Here is a 20,070-nt window from a genome sequence, read left to right as displayed (position 1 = left end):
TAACTATTCATAGTACACAAAAAGTAAACATCGGAAGTAAAACTGATCCTTATAATTATATTACGCATGTTGTTTTGATAACAATAATTGATTATTCATAATTAATAAAGTCATGCCAGTTAGTTCAACACCGTTTGTATCATTTTCTTCGGACACAAACATACTTAATTTCTTTTCTATTACAGTTTATTAATTAAACTGAAAAATGAATAAATCGTGTGAAGTTTGTTTTAAGAATAAATATTCAATCATTCAATGGAAAATAAAATAAATTTACATAGGAAATTATTTTAATTGAGAAAATGATGTTGTTAAGCTTTCTCTCTCTTTTCTTCTCTTTCCCTTTTTTTCCTCTCTCTCTCCCTTTTTTGTCAATAAATATCCACTGTTTTAGTTGAGGTGTTAAATTTAAAAGTCGAAAGGTGCATTGCAAATAGTGCTTATTTGTTGTTAAGGTGTGAATTGAACTGAACAATGCTTTCATTGGCATTCTTACTTTCACCTAGTGAGTAAGAAAACTTTTTTTGGAATCTTATCAGAAAGAAAGATGAAATAAAAAGATATAAAGTCGATTCGCAAGAGGTGTAATTTAAAATTTTTTAACAATTCATAGAAACATCGAGGTTTTCAACAATCCTTGAGCATTCAGCAATGGGATAATTGCATAATGTGATGAGGTAATAATAAAATATGATAGTTAAGCATCAATTCTATGGAACAGTAAATCAACTAATGTTCACACATCTTCGAATTATTTATTTGGCTTCTAGTTGTGTTCATTATTGTATTCAGTATTTTATATAAAAGTATATTATTTTGTTAGAACAAACCTATCCTAATATGAAGTTATTTCGTTTTTTGATCCCAAACCATTTGTGAGCTTACGTCAAATATTTAGTTTTCTCAATAGATATTGTTCGGTTACATCATATCTTTGGATAATATTTATTGACAAACAATTTTTTTTCATTTTGAAAATCAAAACACGTTTGCGAAAGAATAAAATCCTAACTTATGACGGTGATAATAAAAGTAAAAGTCGACCGTTGGAATGGTAATTACATTGGTTAACTAGAAATCACATCTAGAACTTCACGAAATACTTCTAAATCAACTAAAATCTAAATGCCGCTCGCGAATCATACATTCTAAAGCAAATGGAATTCAGAAAGAATCTATGATAGAAAACGAACTCAGTTCATGTAACAACGAAGCAGTGGTAATCGATGATTCCATAATACTTGGAAAGTTATAGATTGTCATTTTTAAAGATTCTCTGACTACGACGAAACAGATATCCTTTACTAGCTTGATAATTATTCAGATAGTTATTGACGTAAGTCTATAAAAAGTTTTAATGTCCTAGAATATGTCAAAGGCATACAACTAGGGTGAATGAGATTTAGGAACAAGTCGTCAACGTATATGTATGTATATATAATCTAGATTTATGTCAAGTTGTCATTTAATAATTTTATTTATGATGAACTAATTTTTCTTCTCCCTCCTATCACTTAGACATAAATTCAATGAGATAGGGCTAATTTCTTCCTTTAGTCTCTATTATAATCCGTTACTTGTATGCCAGCATAATAATTGTATTACTGTATTATACACAATACATATCTACTGACAATATTCAGTTAGAGAATAGTGATTAGCATAATTAATTTAGGCTAGTCTATTATAAACAGAAAAGGAAATGAGACAAAAAAGAAACACGCCTTTACATATATTCATTCTATGACAAGTATTATGGAAGTATATAAAAACAGATTAGTGATATTGTTTAATATGAAAATAATGAGAATATCTACTATTCATTTTTCCCAGAATTATGTACTGCATTACATGAATACTTATTTGATATATAAGTAATTTATCATAGATTTGAAAAGAAAAGGCCAAATAACCAGATCAACAAAACAATGCAAAAATAAATAGTTGTTCTACTTTCATCGTTAACTTCATTTCCATCGTTTAAAATGGATTGAATTGATGATGTTAATTTTTAGGAACATAACCATTTATGAAGGGTTTAGTAAATTGTAACATATTTTGTGTTTGGAATTACATAGAGAGTAAATGAACCAGATTACACTGAATAAAGTTTATAACTCATTCAAGAAACATGTTAACCAAATTCTATGAACAGTCAAGCAACATAAAAAGTTATAACTTGTATCAACACATAAAAATAGGCAACGACTTGACGTTGACTAACGATATGCCAAATCTTCTGGGAATGCTAGAAAATTGCTTAAATTATGATACATATCAATCTGGGATTCAGAAATGTACTAACACAGATTAGTCACGTGGCTACATAAAATGTAAATTTTTTTGACATTACGGTGTCTGGAGGTGGGATGATTATATTTTTTAAATGTGTACAAACCGAACCTTAATATACACTGTTCCTGTTAGTATGAAGCACATATATGAATATATAGTTTCTATCATTACAATATAGTGGCTTATTAATGGCGATTCATTTAAAATGTTATGATCCAGGTTTTTATTAATGTCAGTATTCATCTAAAGAATTTATTCAAACAAACAACTATGTCTATAAACCCAATAAAAATTTTGATCATATAAGATTTTGAACTTTTTGATTCAGTTTTATAATGAGAGGTTAATAATAAACTATTAAACTAGTCATATGGTCAAAGTATTTGAATTGGTTAGTGATCATGAAATAAAAATATATCATTTTCATCTTGACAAACTTCATCATTCATTTTTTTATGCTAGTTGACACATATCAAATCCATGAGTCATTCTAAGCTAGAATACAATTGAAAACCTGGAAGCACCGGATGGACGTTCCGTCCCAGTATGGAACTCATCAGAAGTACATACTCACAATCCCATATGCGGGATTGGAATTCACGACATTCGAGCTCGTGCACTCATGTGCTCACTAGCGAATAACTTGGAGATGAATTTCCTAAGGTTCTAGTGAAAAGCCGTGACCAGTGGAGTTCAATCCGTGTCGGCTGGAGACAGTTATTCACCTCAGACAATCGATGAAGGGTTGCGCACGATCATGGATCGATTGAAGTTAGATATTAACACCGTTGGATGCCGGCTGGCTCAGTGGTTTAGATGTCAACTGTTCATGCGTGTGTGAGACCGTGAGTGCGTAACGCTGAGGAGTCCCATACTAGGACGGAACAGCCATCCAGTGCTTCTAAGTTTCCGATGGTGTTCTAGCTTAGATCGACTCATGAATTCAACTATTAAAATTACTACAATATCCACAAATTCCAATCCTGATATATCGAACTGATCTATTACCCAATCTCTAAACCAACTGAGATCAGTTGTAATTACAATAGCTACAAAAGAGAATCAATACACCGATGTTACTATATGCAAGTAATAATTATGATGGGGAAAGTAGTGGGAACATAAGAATTCTTAACACATGATAATAAATATCATTAAAGAAATTAATCAATTAGTCTTTTAGTGCGAATTTCTGATTACGTGACAATAATAATCACTTTAATGTAATTCATTATAAAATTTCTAAAAAATTATTTTAATCCATAATTTAAACGTCAACTACCATTTCGTTACTATAATAATAATATCACTATTATTATTCTATTCATTATTATTATGTTGACCACAAATGCCTTAGGAATTTTCACTGACAGGTTCTGGGTGCACACTGATGATGAGTCCGACAATAGGACGAAATGGCCGTCCAGTGTTTCCAGGTTTTCCATGGTGTTCTAGCTTCAATTGACTCATGATCTCAACTATTAAATAATAATTTATATTTTAAAAATCATTTTTAACCAACTGTTTACTATTTACGTTTTCTTTCAGTTTGTCAGTTTCTTTTCATTTCAGTGATTGTGTATTGACTAACTGAATATGTGATGACAAATGACCACGCATTGTTTTGTCTTGTATATATATCATTTGTATTAGTTATTTGAATCTTTCCATTGATGTCTATGACTGCAATTGATCAATCTCTTTTCGGTATATTTGTATCGCGTATGAATTGCCTCAACATTTGCATCATGTCATAGGGATTATAAGCAGTGAAAAATGGTGGCTAGTAGTAGAATTCATAATGCCTGTTTCATCCTATTTGGAATTCATCTATTTTCTTAATAATTTCATTTAATATACAGGGCTATTAGGCTGTTATTGAAATTGTTTGAAAGGACATTTAAGTACATATGGTTTCAAACTGAAATATTTTTTAATATTTGCAGAATTTCATATTGGTGGGTCAAAGTTATTTAAGGTTAAACGATTTAACAATTACGAAATAAAATTTGTACTAAAATTACAACCTTGAATGTTTCAGCTTATTTTTTTCAGGGTTGTATAGGAAATCATAAGATAATGAAAGATCCTAACAAGTGCTTGATTATTAACATTTTATTACTGTTAGCTAAAATCGAAAAAAACTAGGGTTTGATTGGTCTTAAAACTAGTTATAATGAATTAAGTAAGTTTAATTTATTCTCTCTATTCTTTATTCTAAGTGTTGGTAGTTCTAAACTGTGCTATGAAAATAATCGATTGTATTAGAATGAACAATTATATCATTTCAAACTACATATAATAACTGAGTTATTCAATAAAGATTTCAAACAAATGCACAAAATATAGTTGATGGCATATGAATAAAACAAAATATCTATTGTAACATACGTTAATAACAGCTAATGAACTTACTTACACCAGTTACTCCTCGTGAAGGAGGATAGACCGCCCACCAACATTCTCCATTCAACTTTGTCAAGGGCAATTCTTTCCAGTTGCTATTCATCCTTTTCATATCTTCTTCAAGTTCCAGACATACTTTTTTCCTTGGTCTTCCTCTTTTCTGCCTCTCTTCGAGATTCTAAGTTAGCGCTTGCCTCATGATGTAGTTTGATTATTTTCGCAATGTATGTCCTATCCACCTCCAACATCTTTTCCTAATTTCCTCCTCAGCTGGAACCTCGTTTACTCTCTTTCACAGTACGTTGTTGCTGATGGTTTCCAGTCAACGGACAGTGAGTATCTTGTATAGACATTTGTTTATAACTACCTGTACATTCTCGATGACAGTTGTAGTAGTTCTCTACGTTTTAGCTCCGTACAGTAAAACTGTCTTGACTTTCGTATTGAAGATTCTGACTTTGATAATGGCTTGCAGACAGTTGTTTTGAGTTCCATAAGTTCCTCAATTGTAGGAATGCGGCCCTTGCTTTGCCAATCCTCATCTTTATATATGCATCAGATCCTCTACATGTAGCTCTTTTAGGGTCACTATCGGTCTCAAGCCTGGGTAGCCTACTTCGTAAAAAACAACCTTGCTGAAAGAACACTGACAGAAAACATACTTGGACCTGAAAGTAAATCTAGCGATGAACCAGATAAAATAAAACAAATTACTACAAAGGTTTTGCTTAAGATATCTATATGTATTCTGTGTCTAACAATAAATCATTTGTTGAGCACTTCGCCACTGTTAGTTAACATTCATCTAACCATCCATAACTGTGTTCAAGAATTTGATAAAGAACTTAAAAGATGAATTCTCTTCTTTTTCGACAGAAAAGTTTCTTTGTTACTGTGTTGTGAATAACTGGGAACAAGTTGAATACGGAATCACTGATACATATAATAATGATCATAACAATAATAACAACAACAACATGTATTACGATATCGTTTTTAATTTTCAAAAAAAAAATCCTTTTAAATCTAATATACTACACATATGTATAATACCGGATGTTTGAGTAATCTAATTATAGACCTCTTTTAATAACATATATATACACTATAGAAATTCATGAACATGGATGCTTGTTTGCGTAGGTATCAACATATATACGTACATAAATACAGCGAAACATTAATAATACCTTATAGCGAATTATGATATAACCACCCTCCAGACTACATTACTAACACAGCATAGATATTGACTTGAAAAGTAAAGCATATGTATAAATATGATTGTATCAAATCATTCTTAAAATGGTCATCATTTAGCTTCTTTCTTTTTTTTATATTTATTTATTTCAGAAGTTGTATTATTTATAATAAACACAACATACACATTAACATTGTAATGACAATAATCAGGAAACGCTTTTGTATTCGTACATTTTTTTTTATCTCTTTCTCTCACTCTCCCTCTCTCTCTCATTGTTAAAACAAACATCACAATAGAAATAAACTTTACCACATAATTAGATTTAGAGAAAAAACAAAACAAAACAAAAACAACAAACTAACTGTTTATTATTTTTCATTTATTTCCCACTAGTGTTTCTTCTTTTTTTTCTCTTTTTTTTGAATTTCATTGTTGGCTTTTTCGAAAATAAACAGTTGCCGATTACAATTTTAAAAATAACAAATATGAAAAACTGGTACTAATCCCTATTATTATTATTATTATTATTATTATTATTATTAATATAACAGTTATTATTCTTTCATCGAATTATTTAAGTCCCTATAGACAGGAAGTGTAAATTCATTTAAATGAAAAAAGATTTTTTTGATAATGTATCATCGTTTGGAATGATTGATTATTTGATAAAATAATTGATTTAAACATTTTTATTTGAATTATTGAACAATATTTATATATAGAAACAAAAATATGTTTGTTGTTAATTAATTTGAATGTGTAAATTTAGATACACAGTAAAGATGGATAGTGGGTAGTAATGGAATCTAGGATGCACGTTTCATCCTATTTGGGAATCGTCACCTGAATGTACTTGCATCTCAGAGTTGATTTCACTCAGGGACTCCAACCCAATACCATTCACTTCAAACGCAATCGCATTATCCACTTAATTAGACTGTTATAAGTTCTCAGTGAGTAATCTGGTGGAGTTTTGTATTTTTGTTTAAGATAATACTCACAGATAATAATAATCAACGAGTACACATGATTTGTGAAAGATTAATTACTAAACGTTCTGTTATAGACATCAATGGTTATCATAGATTTCATTTTGAAAAGCTTGTTTACACAACGATTGTTTTACATTTTGTATTTATATATATAGCCACCTGCTTATGCACTGAGCTATCAGGACTCGGTAGCTAAATGGATAAAGCGATGGCGTTTGAAGCGGACGGTATTGGGTTTGAGTTCCTGGGTGAAATCAGTTCTGCGATGCAGGTACATCCAGCTGACGAGTCCTAAATGGGACGAAACGCGAATCCTGGATTCCACTGCTAACTACTATTTATCTTTGATTAAAAAGCTTGTGACTTAAGGCTAAATCGCGGCAATGCGCAAAGGATGCATATATGCCAACAAGAGACTGATCAATTGCAGTCCTAAATAACAATGGGAAGATACAAGTAAAACAACACCAACTGAATTTAGATAGATAGTGTTATATTTTGTTATAAATGGGTAATTATTTTTATTCTAGATGCTAATCAATTAATCTGAAATATAATTGTAAATATTCAACTTATATGATTGTTAGATATTCAGAAAATCAAAAAAAGTTAAACGAACCTATAGTTAAACATCCAATAAATAACAGTCTAAAATGGAGAGAAATCAAAATGATACATAATTCATTGAAGGTGTTAGAATTAATTACATTCAAAACTTGAAATAGTACACAATTTAGTAGAATAAATTCTATAATGAAACGGTGACGTTAGACTAATGAATAAATTACAAATTAATTTTTATTATGGATTAATTTCATCTAAGGAAAGTTGTTAACAAATTTTACGAAATCTACTTTAAGTCGCCTGATTAGACAGTAATTAGAATTTTCTACCTTATGATCTTCAGAAATAAGGTATAATAATAATGATGCACACTCATAAGAGATGCTCTGCTGCGACCAAGGGTGGTGCCAGTCAACTCTCCCTCTCTAAATGCTTTCATATGGCCACGCGTATAAAGCCACTGCCAGGGAAGTCCTACTCACTATCTTATCGAGGCAGGGTGTTGTTTACGAAATTAAGAGGACGGAAATCGCATGTCCGACGCTTTAATCGGGTAGTTGGAAAACCCTGATTTCAGATCGATGGTGCACATGGGCTCCAGTATCCCAAGGTAACAAATGGTGTATGAATCAATTGTTGGTCACAGCCTACCATGGGACTGCATCTCCTTACGTTGCTCTACTATCTTGTGGATCAAACGCTTAGGTCAAAGGTTTCGGGCGTGGCCCCCTAAGAAAACCACCCATTTCGGTTTGGGCACCCGGACAGTATCCCAACCTTCACACAAATCTATGATAACTACTACTGGCCTTATTATTATTGTGTGTCACATATGTAATTAGTGCTTTCTTGCACCAAAGTTTGTGTGTTCAACTAAATAAATAATAAGGATGTTAACATTTTATTTATACAGCTAAATGATCTATTAAAATTTCATTGGATGTTTCATTTTGCTATTAGATGACCAATCAATGTAACTCATTGAAATATATTTTAAAATTAAAACTGTTATTTATTTATGATAAAATTCTTAGTTGATAGATGAGCTACGTAGATCCAAATCTTACTTTTTGAATGAATTTTAATGATTTTTATTATTTCTCTTAAAATGTTGTCTATGTGTAACAGAACTAGTATATTTGTACATAAGTGAGATATTATGCTATAAAAAAATAATGACATTATTTACTATCATATGACTTGTTTTGCCTCTTGAAATCCGTAAATAGTGGATTTTGTGTCAATGATATGGTTTTACTGATCACTGGTCACTTGAGCATACTACTCACATTATATAAATCAACAGACCCTTACATAATCCTACATTAGCTAACCGTTATATCAATATACTTTTAATTTAGTTAGAATAAATGTTATGATCTATTAAAATCTGTAGTATATTGATTCTGTTGATTGAAATAATCAGTGAATATGAAAAGAAATCTGTGCTAGTTTATCATAAGCTGAAAAATACGATTGATTGGAGACGAAGGAATGTTATGAAAAGGCAATTGTACACAGAAAGATAATGATTGAGATGGCCACACATTAAGTTATTGTAGGTTCTTTCACAGAATACGAGATAGATAAGGAATAAAAAGTTTCTTTACATAATAATAATAATTTCTATTCTGAAAATAATAATAACAGAATTCACGCCAGTTTACAGGCATGATCAATTTGATATAAATAATAACGTTAGACGTGCAGAACAAACATGTGATAAAAGAAAGCCTTAAGTATACTAGTTCAGTAGTTGTTTAAGTAGTACATATATTACAGCGATCCAATGCATCAGCCGGGAATTTTTAATATTTCTTAAATGGACAACCTGTTGATTTATGAACGGTGTAATTAAGGTCAATTCGTGTGCCAGATCGAAATAATGATAATTATCTACAACTAGAGAAATTAAAACGAAAACAGAGAGCACGGAACAACAAAAAAGTAATTACCAAAATATATCAATCAGGTCTACCTAAATGCGTGTGTCATGTGACACAGTGATATACTGTTTATGTTATTCAAATTAGTTAAAGTTGCTAGGAGCGGTGTTAACACATTGACAGAAAGTGGGTAGTTTTACTTAGGGAATTCACCAATAAAGATGGCTAAACATTTAAGGTTCCTAAAATATCACTTGTGGAATGAGATACACTTAAAGGCGCTAGACCATTCAATGCATTTTCAGAGGAGCAGTATGCATCGATGCAGCGAACAAATAATGGGAGTGATTTTATCGTGCGGATAGATTGTGGTAGGTTATTCCAGAGTCTAGAAAATTTACAGGTGAAGTAATTCATATAAAGAGATGATTTAGAATGAGTTTGTTTCACTAGTGCCAAGGAATTACGGATGTCATAATGAGAGGTTTCTGCATATTGAATCGCGTGATCGGATGTAAACGATAGTTTATGAAGTAGTTTGAAGAAAAAGATAAGATTTAGTTTGAGTCTCCTCCTCCATAAAGGGTCTAGCCCAAGTTTATTACATCTAGAATTATAAGTTAAGGTACAATCAGCTCCAAGAATACGAAGTGTAAATCGTCTCTGTACAGATTCCAGCCTTAATTTATCCTTTATGAGCGCACTGCTAAGAATAAACGTGCAATATTCTAGAAGAGGTCGAGCACAAACTTTGTACATTAGAATACGTGACTCAGTGTTGTAAAGATTTCCAGTTATGTAACCTATTAGACGTTGAGACTTAGAGGTCTGCTTTAATATATGTTCTGTAAATGACAAGCCTTGGGAATATCTAAGTCCTAAGTCTACTACTGTATGTAACCCAGATAACACTTCTCCATTTATGGTAACGTCTAGGTTGAGTGATGTATCGCCGAAGCATATCCATCCACATTTAGCCGTATTAAGCTCCAGTTGCCATTTTAAGCACCACTGTGCTACCTTGTTAAGCTCCATGCTGATGCAATTTTGCATATTTTTCAGGTCATGTGGAGAAAATGAATATACTACTTTAAGATCATCTGCATATAGAAGGGGCTTACCGACACAAAAACTTTCACAAATATCATTGATAAATACTAAAAAGAGCAAAGGACCTAAGACACTACCTTGTATTACACCACTTCTAACAGGGACAGCGTTAAACAATGAAGAGTTAATTTTAACTATTTGATGTCGATTGCTGAGAAAGGAATCAAGCCAAGCAAGCAAAGGATTTTGAATCCCATAAGATGCGAGCTTACCTATAAGAAGTTGGTGGCTAACCATGTCAAAGGCTTTAGAAATGTCCAGATATAGCACTAAGACTAGATATCCTTGGCTACGTAGAGAATAGACTAAATTAAAAAAGTCAAAATGACATGTCATGCAAGAACTATTTTTAAGAAATCCATGTTGAGTATCATTGATAAATTTTCCAGCAAGTAAATAGTTGGAAAGTTCATCACTTATAATTTTTTCCATAATCCTAGAAATAACTGGAGTAATATTTATTGGCCGGTAATTGTTCATGTCAGTCTTATCTCCAGATTTGTAACGTGGTATGATTTATGCGGTTTTCCAACAGTAAGGGTAAGAACCGGTTTCCATAGAGAGAGTAAACAGCTTTAGAAGAAGAAGTGGAATATCTGGACCACCATATTTGTAGAGAAATGATGAAATCCCGTCTACTCCATGACCTTTCGAAAGCTTAAGGGTATTTATAGCCTTATTAATTTTCATGCATGTGAAGGAGATAGATTTTATTGAGTTGCGAGTTACGCACATAACTCTTTAAGCATAGCCACTTATGTTTTCTACACCATTCGCGAATGTACTACTGAAAAGGTCGGCCATGGTTTTAGAGTCGTATATAAAAGTGCTATTATGCTGGATGCACGGTATATCAACATTTCGAGTTGCTTTAGTGCGTTTATTGAAAAGGAGAGTTAAATTTTGTACTTTCGAGTTAGTATTGAGGGCTAACAGCTCCTCATTAATGGCTCTTAACCTATGTTTCTCTTTAATTTGATTAAAAATCATTGTTATTTTTGCAACTGCTGTGAAGTCGTTTGACTCAAAATAACGATTCTGTAGGCGTTTTAGTTTATTACGATATTTAGATGGTATATATGATTCGTAAGGTTTACTAAACCTGTACGTTTTAAGAGGTACACTGGAATCTAAACAAGAGTTAATGATCAGATAGAATCCATGAGACAGCATCCATGAGACTATTACATGAAAAAAAGTTATCTCAGTCTGAAAGTTTAATCAATGAATGCAGGAGGTCCCAGTCAGCATGCTTATAGTCTCTATATTGACAGGTTTTTTGAATGGGTGGGTTATAAGAGAGATAGATAGGGAGAGCGCAAACTACTATCTTATGGTCAGTGCTTTCAAATTCATCATATACTTTTACAGATAGTGGGATAACATCTCTACTAAATATTAGATCGAGTATACTATCGCCTCTAGTTGGGGCACGAACCCACTGTGACCAGCAGTGCATGTTCATGGTTGCCGAGATCTCATCATTACATGACTGACAACTACCGGTACTCCAGTTGATCCCAGGATAATTGTTTTTTATAACAATAAATCATCTGTCGAAATATAAACAAAATAATTTGAATTTTTTAGTACCAATCAAATCAAATGGGTATCTAATTCAAAATAATGAAACATCAAATAAAATCTCTAATCTCAGAAACAAGAAAATACAAGCTCTTAAATGGTGTTAGTTAACAGGATATATATTTAGGAATGCTAGGTATTAGGTTACAGTGTTAATGTAAACATTTTCAATGGGATAAAAGTTCATTCAATTAATGAGTTTCCATATCGAGTTACAATTCAAAATTTGTCCAAAGTTTATTCTTTTTTCAGTTATAGTTACTTATAAGTTATTACATTGTGAACTTTGGTTTAAACTGTAATTACCTGGAAAATGAATAATTGAACTGTCAACATTTTTTGTTGTTGCCCATTTAAGATTTAAAAAGATTTGTATGTTCTTCATACTTGTATGAAATAGAAAATCCAAAGAATAATTTGGTATATAATGCTTATGTTTAATAGCTATATATCTTATAATCTCAGTACTTTTGTAGTGAACAGAACAACCATAGGGACAATCAAACGTATTTAACACAAAATTACAGGACTTGTTAATAAAATCTAACAATCATAAAGTAAATGCTTAATTTGCAAAATGTCCACCATTTGTCTCAAAATGAATCAGACTTCATTGTTATTGCAGTTTCATACAAATTGCATCCTGTTCCCATTCTTTACTGTTTGATCCTCTTGTCTCTCTGCTGTCAGATCTTCTGTTTACGACTAACATCATATACTACTTGTGTCGATATAAGTAGCACAAACCACACTTTGTTTATTACTTCGTTTTTAATATAGGTTTTATATTACTACTTACAAACACTGTAGGATTTAAACGTCATTATGAATATCATTACTAGAAACATCGGGCTTGAAAGTATTGATTTGAATAAAATAGACATCCTGATATCTAATACTAGTCGAAATCCATCTGCTTTAAAAACCATATGAAGTGCTAAACGTAAAAAAAATGGTTTACCACCTTTCAGACATGTATAGTTACTCAAGCACAGAGAACTACCATGTCGAATAAGTTATCGTTAAATATTTATAGATGTTACGAGTTGAACTCATACTTACTTAGTAGGGTATAAATTTACTATTATTCTAAAAAAATTATATAGAAAGCATAACATTTAGAAAACGTTCATGAAAAATAAAATATTAAAATAAAAAACCATTCAAGAATAGTTGAGTTCATGATTCAATTGAAGCTAGACCACCATGGAATGCCTGAAAGCACTGGACGGCCATTCTGTCTCACTGTGGGGATCCTCAGGAGTGAGCGTCCACGATCCCGCCCCGCGGGATTCAAACCTTCGGTCTCGCGCGCTCATGTGCTCACTAGTGACAGGTTTCAAGAGGCATTTCCCGGAGTTCTAGTGAGGAGCAGTGACCAGTGGAGTCCAACCAGGTTAGTTGTGAGATAGGAACTCACTGAAGACAATGGTAGACAGTGGCTCAGTTGCGTGAATTGTTTGAAGTTAAACATTCACACCGTTGAATGACGCCTCAGTGATCTAGAGGTCAAACGCTCGCGCTCGAGACGGATAAGTCCTGGATTTGAAACCCACAGTGTAGGATTGTGGATGCGCACTGCTGAGGAGTCCCACAATAGGATGAAACGACCATACAGTGCTTCCAGGTTTTCCATGATAGTCTAGCTTCAGTCGACTTATGAACTCAACTATTAAATTACCATAATATCTACAAAAAACCTCCTCTGATATTACTCAAGAATAGTAAATTTTGTGATCAGATGACTTTTTAAAGAATTTCAATAAACAATTTACCAAATACACGATTAAACTCTGTTATATTACATTTTCATTGGAATAATTTATATTGTTACATATATATAGCCTTTTAAATATAATTCTCAGAATTTCTTATCAAAATTATATTCTTGTATTATTTCTTACATTCAATGCTGGCCACATTGCAACATGGTCAGTAGCATTCAATCTGCACTAAATAAGGACTTGACACACATGACATTGATCACCACCCAGTAATCAATCAATTGTCATTACATCTCAGTCCTTTAGGACGTCGATCGTGGCCCGGATAGCTCAATGGTAAGGTCTCTGACTGTGAAGCTGGGTGACACGAGATCGAATCCTCCTGGGAGCACCAGACTTCTGAAGATTACAAATACACCTTGCTGACGAGTGCCAAGTAGCACGAAACCCGGGTCCAGGGTTTCCTGTCGACTACCTCCAACCACCATCTAATCTCAATACATAGTGGACGCAGTGTCGAGTCACCTAGACTGGTGGCCACATTGCAACATGGTCGACAGCATTCGATCTGCACCAATAAGGATTTGACACACATGACATTGATGACCACCCAGCGATCAATCAATTGTGACAGCGAATTAAACTTATTCATATTAGAATTTAGAAAACTCTGATATTTGATACGGAGCATGAATAACTCAGAATTGTTTAGCGCTTTTATCACACAGAATGTTTATGGTATGATCAAAAAATAGGGGAGAAATGTTCTCTTATTTTAATCGTAAAATAAATACAGTATTATTACAAATGAAATTTGAATCGTTTTAGTTAATTTTATTTTTTAATCAAATTAAAGCAATTTATACGATGTGTAGTGAAAATCTAATCTAGAAGCTGAAGATTATTTTTTGTCAACATACTGACATCGATTGTAAAGAACTGTGCACTGGACAAATGTTTCTGTTCATATTCACCATTATTCGGGTGTGTGATCATTACCTTATCAAGGATTTAACTTCATTTTGTATAATCTCCACACACTCATTCTATTTCATTAGTAATGGTATTTTACTAGTTGCAAAATGAAGCCGTTACCACTAAAATGCAATTGTGTTAAGTGTAATTAAGCTAACACCAATAAAATTAGGTAATTATCAAGGAATACTATGAATTTAATGAAGTTTAAACTATGGAACATTTGATTTGCTAAGCTCGAAACGAGATATGAATCCCTATGACTTAATTCATTGTTAAATAGTTTAAAATCAAGGCAAGAAGGAGCAGGTATTCAATGTACGACTGATCACATAATTAATGAGAATCATTGATAGAAACCAACTTCAAATTATGATATACATGCTGAAATATTGTTAATAATAAAAACTAATCAAAATATTCCAGTAATTAATCACAATTTAAAGATAGCCGTTTTTGTTGTTGTTGTTGTTGAGAAAAACAAATTTACCTTTCTCATCAATATTTTCATCGTCATCACCATGAATAGATTTTTTTATTATTTATCTTTCTTTCCTACTAGTTAAATGACAGAATAAATAAAAAAATTTCTGAAATTATGGGAAATGGTATTTTATATTGCATGTATATATGTATATGTAAATGCATAGATGCGTCAGCGCGTGTGTGGTCATTTCAACTGAATCTTTCGCCTTGTTTGACCGATGACAAGAATATATATACAATATACCAGGGAGAAGAGGTAATTAATAGGTATCTTGAAGTGACAACCCAGTTGTCTTCCATCTTTATTTTTTTTCAAAAAGAAAATAGAAATAAATCATCTCATTTTGTGATCTTCTATACTACACTAAACATGATGTAGTTGAAAAATAAATAATGAAAAAAAGTAATAAAATCCCCTTAAATAGATTTAGTGGTATTAAGAAAAAAGTAAGTTATTTGACTATTATATATTTTCTGTCAAGTATTATCAATTAACTAGTTATTCACTAACCAAAATAAGTTCTTGTTGAACTTAATTGGAAATTTGATTTCATCCATGTTTTTTTAAAGTCTTAAAGGGAGCATTAATAAATACTAAGAAGTTGAGATATTCGATTGATGGCTGTTAAATGAAACAAAATGCACTCTGGTAGTTACTTCTGAGTCGTGATGTATTTATTTGGTGTAACTACCATTATTAGCTTTGAAATAAAAAAATCTGGCATATTAAATCAGCAAGTAACTCTGTTATTAGTATGTACCAACTAAGAGCGTTGGCATTTAGCTACATTGAAGACCTTGCAGATCTGACTATATTTAATTACACTGAACTGCTTTTGAACTACTTTCTATTTTTAAGTAGTATAACTTTATAATAACGTTTCCAGTCTGTTACACAGTCAAAAATGGGGAAATCGAGTTTTCAGTATACCAATGATAATAATATGGTATGGTGAAATCACTTGGAAGATATTTTTACTGTTGATTCAAAATATTAGGATATTTATACTGTTGGCTTTGAAGACATGTCATATTCACATAGTACCAGAAGCAAGTACGTGAGCAATTTTATAAGTGCTACTAAAATAGATATTGCATATACAACATAATTTCCATGATGTGGATACATTAAACAATTACGAGGATTGTTTATTTAAAATATTTCACATGGCTATTTTCCTTCTTTCTGTCAAGAACTTTCTTCAAAGTAAACACTAATATATCTTCGTAATTGAAGGAACCATTTTTTCTGCCTGTTTTCCGATTCGCTCATAGAAAATAAAGGTTAATAGATTGGACTTCTGGAAATTCTAAAAGGAAATCCTACAATATTTTGTGTTCATTTATTCATTTGGTATGAAACTGTCTATTCTTTGTATATTAAAGTGTATTTAAGTCTCATCAAAGTAACTAAGGGACTTGTGGACATTATCCGCTAACTGATTCCATGTATAAATGTAGTGAACAGTTTTCCACGGATTACGTATATCATGCATTATCTATAATTTATCATGTACAAATACCAAACAAGATAATTGTCACATCGTTTACATACAAAAAGAACAGTTGGATTGAAGATACTCAAAATGAACTTAGTTTAAAAAAGCAATGTCTACAGTTATGATATTATGCTTAAAACAATTAGATAGAGATTAGTGGTCTATAAGCTGACAGTATTTAATTAAAATAATAACCAATTGCAGGTGTTTAGATAGTTAATTAAGAATCATATTTCGTTTTTAAGTGAATCTTGATGACTCGAGAAAAATCCCCAACACTGATTAGATAATAATATGTCAAAAGGATGGTAATTGAGGTTGTAATTCAGAAAAGTTGCCGATTTTGAGGTTAACTAGTGACAGGAAATCCACTAAACTAGAAAAATACATGGGTAGTTGAGAAATCTTGATTATTTAAAATTACTAGACAGGTTTTAGGAAATTTTGTTACTAACATCCGTTTCTTGATTGTTTTTTTTTCAAAACTTTTACTCAATCGAAACTAACAGATATTTTGAAAAACGTTTAAAAGTTTAGGTCCTTATATATAGTGAGCAGAATCTCCATTTCTCAATGCTATTTAATAAAAGTCCCAAAAGAATGTACCGATTGTTGGACGAACTAACAGATGAGAATACTGTTAATTTTAAATGTTAGGTAACTAAACAACTGTGGCTTTATTCATCCACTTTTATGACTTAAAAGGCATTTATTATCGGGAAATTTCTACAGAAGAGATGATCAGAATTATTTAACATAATTATTGTCGATTTCAAAACCCTACTCTAATCGGCACAACAAAAATCAATTGATTAATCCGGGTATCTAGCCTGTCGTATGTTCTGATGTTCTCATGTCTTATTCTACTGTTTAATATCATATGTATCCGCTCCCTCTCATTATTATTCCTATTGCCACTAAGAGTATAACGTATATTTAGAAAGTAGTATTTAGCACGAAATAACATCAACAAAAATTAGGAAGCACTAGATAATTATTAAAGAGTAAGACAGTATCTCACCATAAGAGTTGGATGAAGATTGAGCAGTCAAGAATAAAGACAAGTGAATTTCAACTACATTCAAATACATAGTATTTGCCATGATACCTAAACATTCTGAGTTCGATTCTGTGTAAACTGTTGAAACCACAGCCGGGAAACAAATCAGTGATCTGTGGTTTTCAGTTGATAAGAGTTTGAAGATGAAAATCATTTCCAGAATAAACGAAAATTTGTGCGCATTCACTTAGCTTGATGTCAAAGGCACAACATAGAACGATAGAACATAGAGAACACGAACACAATCACACTTGATGAAGAAGCTTTGGAAGATGTGGAACCTTTCATGTACTTGGGACGCATAATCAATGAACAAGGAGGATCGGATGCAGAAGTAAAGGTGAGGATTGGCAAAGCAAGGGCCACATTCTTACAATTGAGGAACATATGGAACTCAAAACAACTGTCTGTAAGCCATTATCAAAGTCAGAATCTTCAATACGAAAGTCAAGACAGTCTTACTGAACGATGAAACTTCAAGAACTACCACAACCATCATCAAAAAATGTACAAGTATTTATTAACATATGTCTACACAAGATACTCAATGTGCGTTGACTGGATACTATCAGAAACAACCCACCATGCGAAAAAACAAACCACATTCCAACTGAAGAGTAAATTAGGAAATAACGTTGGTAGTCGATAGGACATATATGGTGAAAATCAACAAACTGCATCACGAGACAAGCTCTAACTTGGAATCATGAAGGAAAACATAAAAGTGGAAGACCAAGTACACATTGCTTTGAGAATTGGAATCAGATATGAAAAGAATGAATAGCATATGGAAACAACTAGAAAGAGTTGTCCTAGACAGAGTTGGATAAAGAATGTTGATGGGCAGCCTATCCTCCTCTACGAGGGATAACAGATATAAATAATAATAAGGCTTAATGTGATAAATAAACTCACAGTACAATCATTAGACTAATAAAACAATCTTGATAGAATTTCGAAAAACAGATAGTTTTTCATGATTCATTCACTAAAAAGAAACAATAAAAGAAACTAAAAAGGTAATAGACAACTATTTTATTTTTGATTCTATTTACTAATGTGAGAATTTTTCTTTTCTATAATTTTTTTCGTGACAAGAAACTTTTAACTTACATTTTGTTTTTGTTTTGTAACCAACTAATTTTTCAACTGTAATTAATTTATTATCAATGGTTGTTGACAGATTATTTTTCTACATTGAAATAACTTCTTATCAATCTTTGTATATAATTACATAATAAACATGGAATAAGTGAGTTGATATATAAAAGTTTTGTCTTTCTCATATAAAAAATATGCTGTAAAAATGTTACATAACAAATAAGAAAGTGTAGGAAATGAAAATTCCTGTAGTAGAGAGTTATTTTCCCACTCACACACACACATTCTTTCTGTAAAGTGACTGAGAATCAAGCAGATCCATAAATTTGTGTAATTTACACAGAAAGTGAACTTATTACGAGTTACAAAGTAATAAAGCAAGATACAAAGGAAAAAGAACGATATATGACCAAATAGAACGACATATATACCATAAAGAATGGTTCAGATAGTGATAAAGAAAACAAGTATTTTGTCGGGGACGTTAGATCCCCAGAACTCACTTGGAAAAGGACCTAATTTTGTAATTTATTTAGAAAGTTTGAATTTCTTTGTTCTCACGCCAAAGGTGCTCTTGTCACCTTCATGTCGTATTTCCCACTGGGAAATATCTTAAACGCTATTGGTCCGTTGTGTCTTTTAGTATGCTGTTTGGTAACTCTCCCCAAGGACCGTTTTGCACAGTATATATACTTTTTGAATTGTGTTTGTTGTTATCGCTCGTTTCTGGCTGATTTGCAGAATATAATTCCCATTCCAAGCTTGGACTTCTACCTCTAGTTAGCGGGGCTGGGACGCATCAATAGCTAGCTTACTGGTTTTTGGTCACCGAGTCCTGTTCTCGTTCGCCGATTAAGTGAACTCGTGATAGCTTCAAATCTAGCAAGCCTATCGAGTCTCTGAATCCTTGATTCTTCGTTCCGTTCCGAGTAAGACGAATCAGTAGTAGCATTCAAGTTAACGAACATAATATATTTCCAGCTTTTCTTGTTACAACAGAAGGAAGCATTACAATCTTCATAAATTCCCAACAGATGATATTGTTGATATCTATAGTTACATGTGAATATAACTGTTTATTGCTTATACGAGCTTATTCGACTAAGTTTTTCAGACCAATTCATAAGCAAGAATGGTATTGGATCCTAAGCGGACAACAGTTTAACTCAACTAATATGATAACA

The sequence above is a fragment of the Schistosoma haematobium genome, chromosome 1, assembly GCF_000699445.3.
Source record: "Schistosoma haematobium chromosome 1, whole genome shotgun sequence".
Lineage (NCBI taxonomy): Eukaryota > Metazoa > Platyhelminthes > Trematoda > Strigeidida > Schistosomatidae > Schistosoma > Schistosoma haematobium.
The sequence above is the reverse complement of the archived record's forward strand: the minus strand, read 5'-3'. Positions refer to the sequence as shown.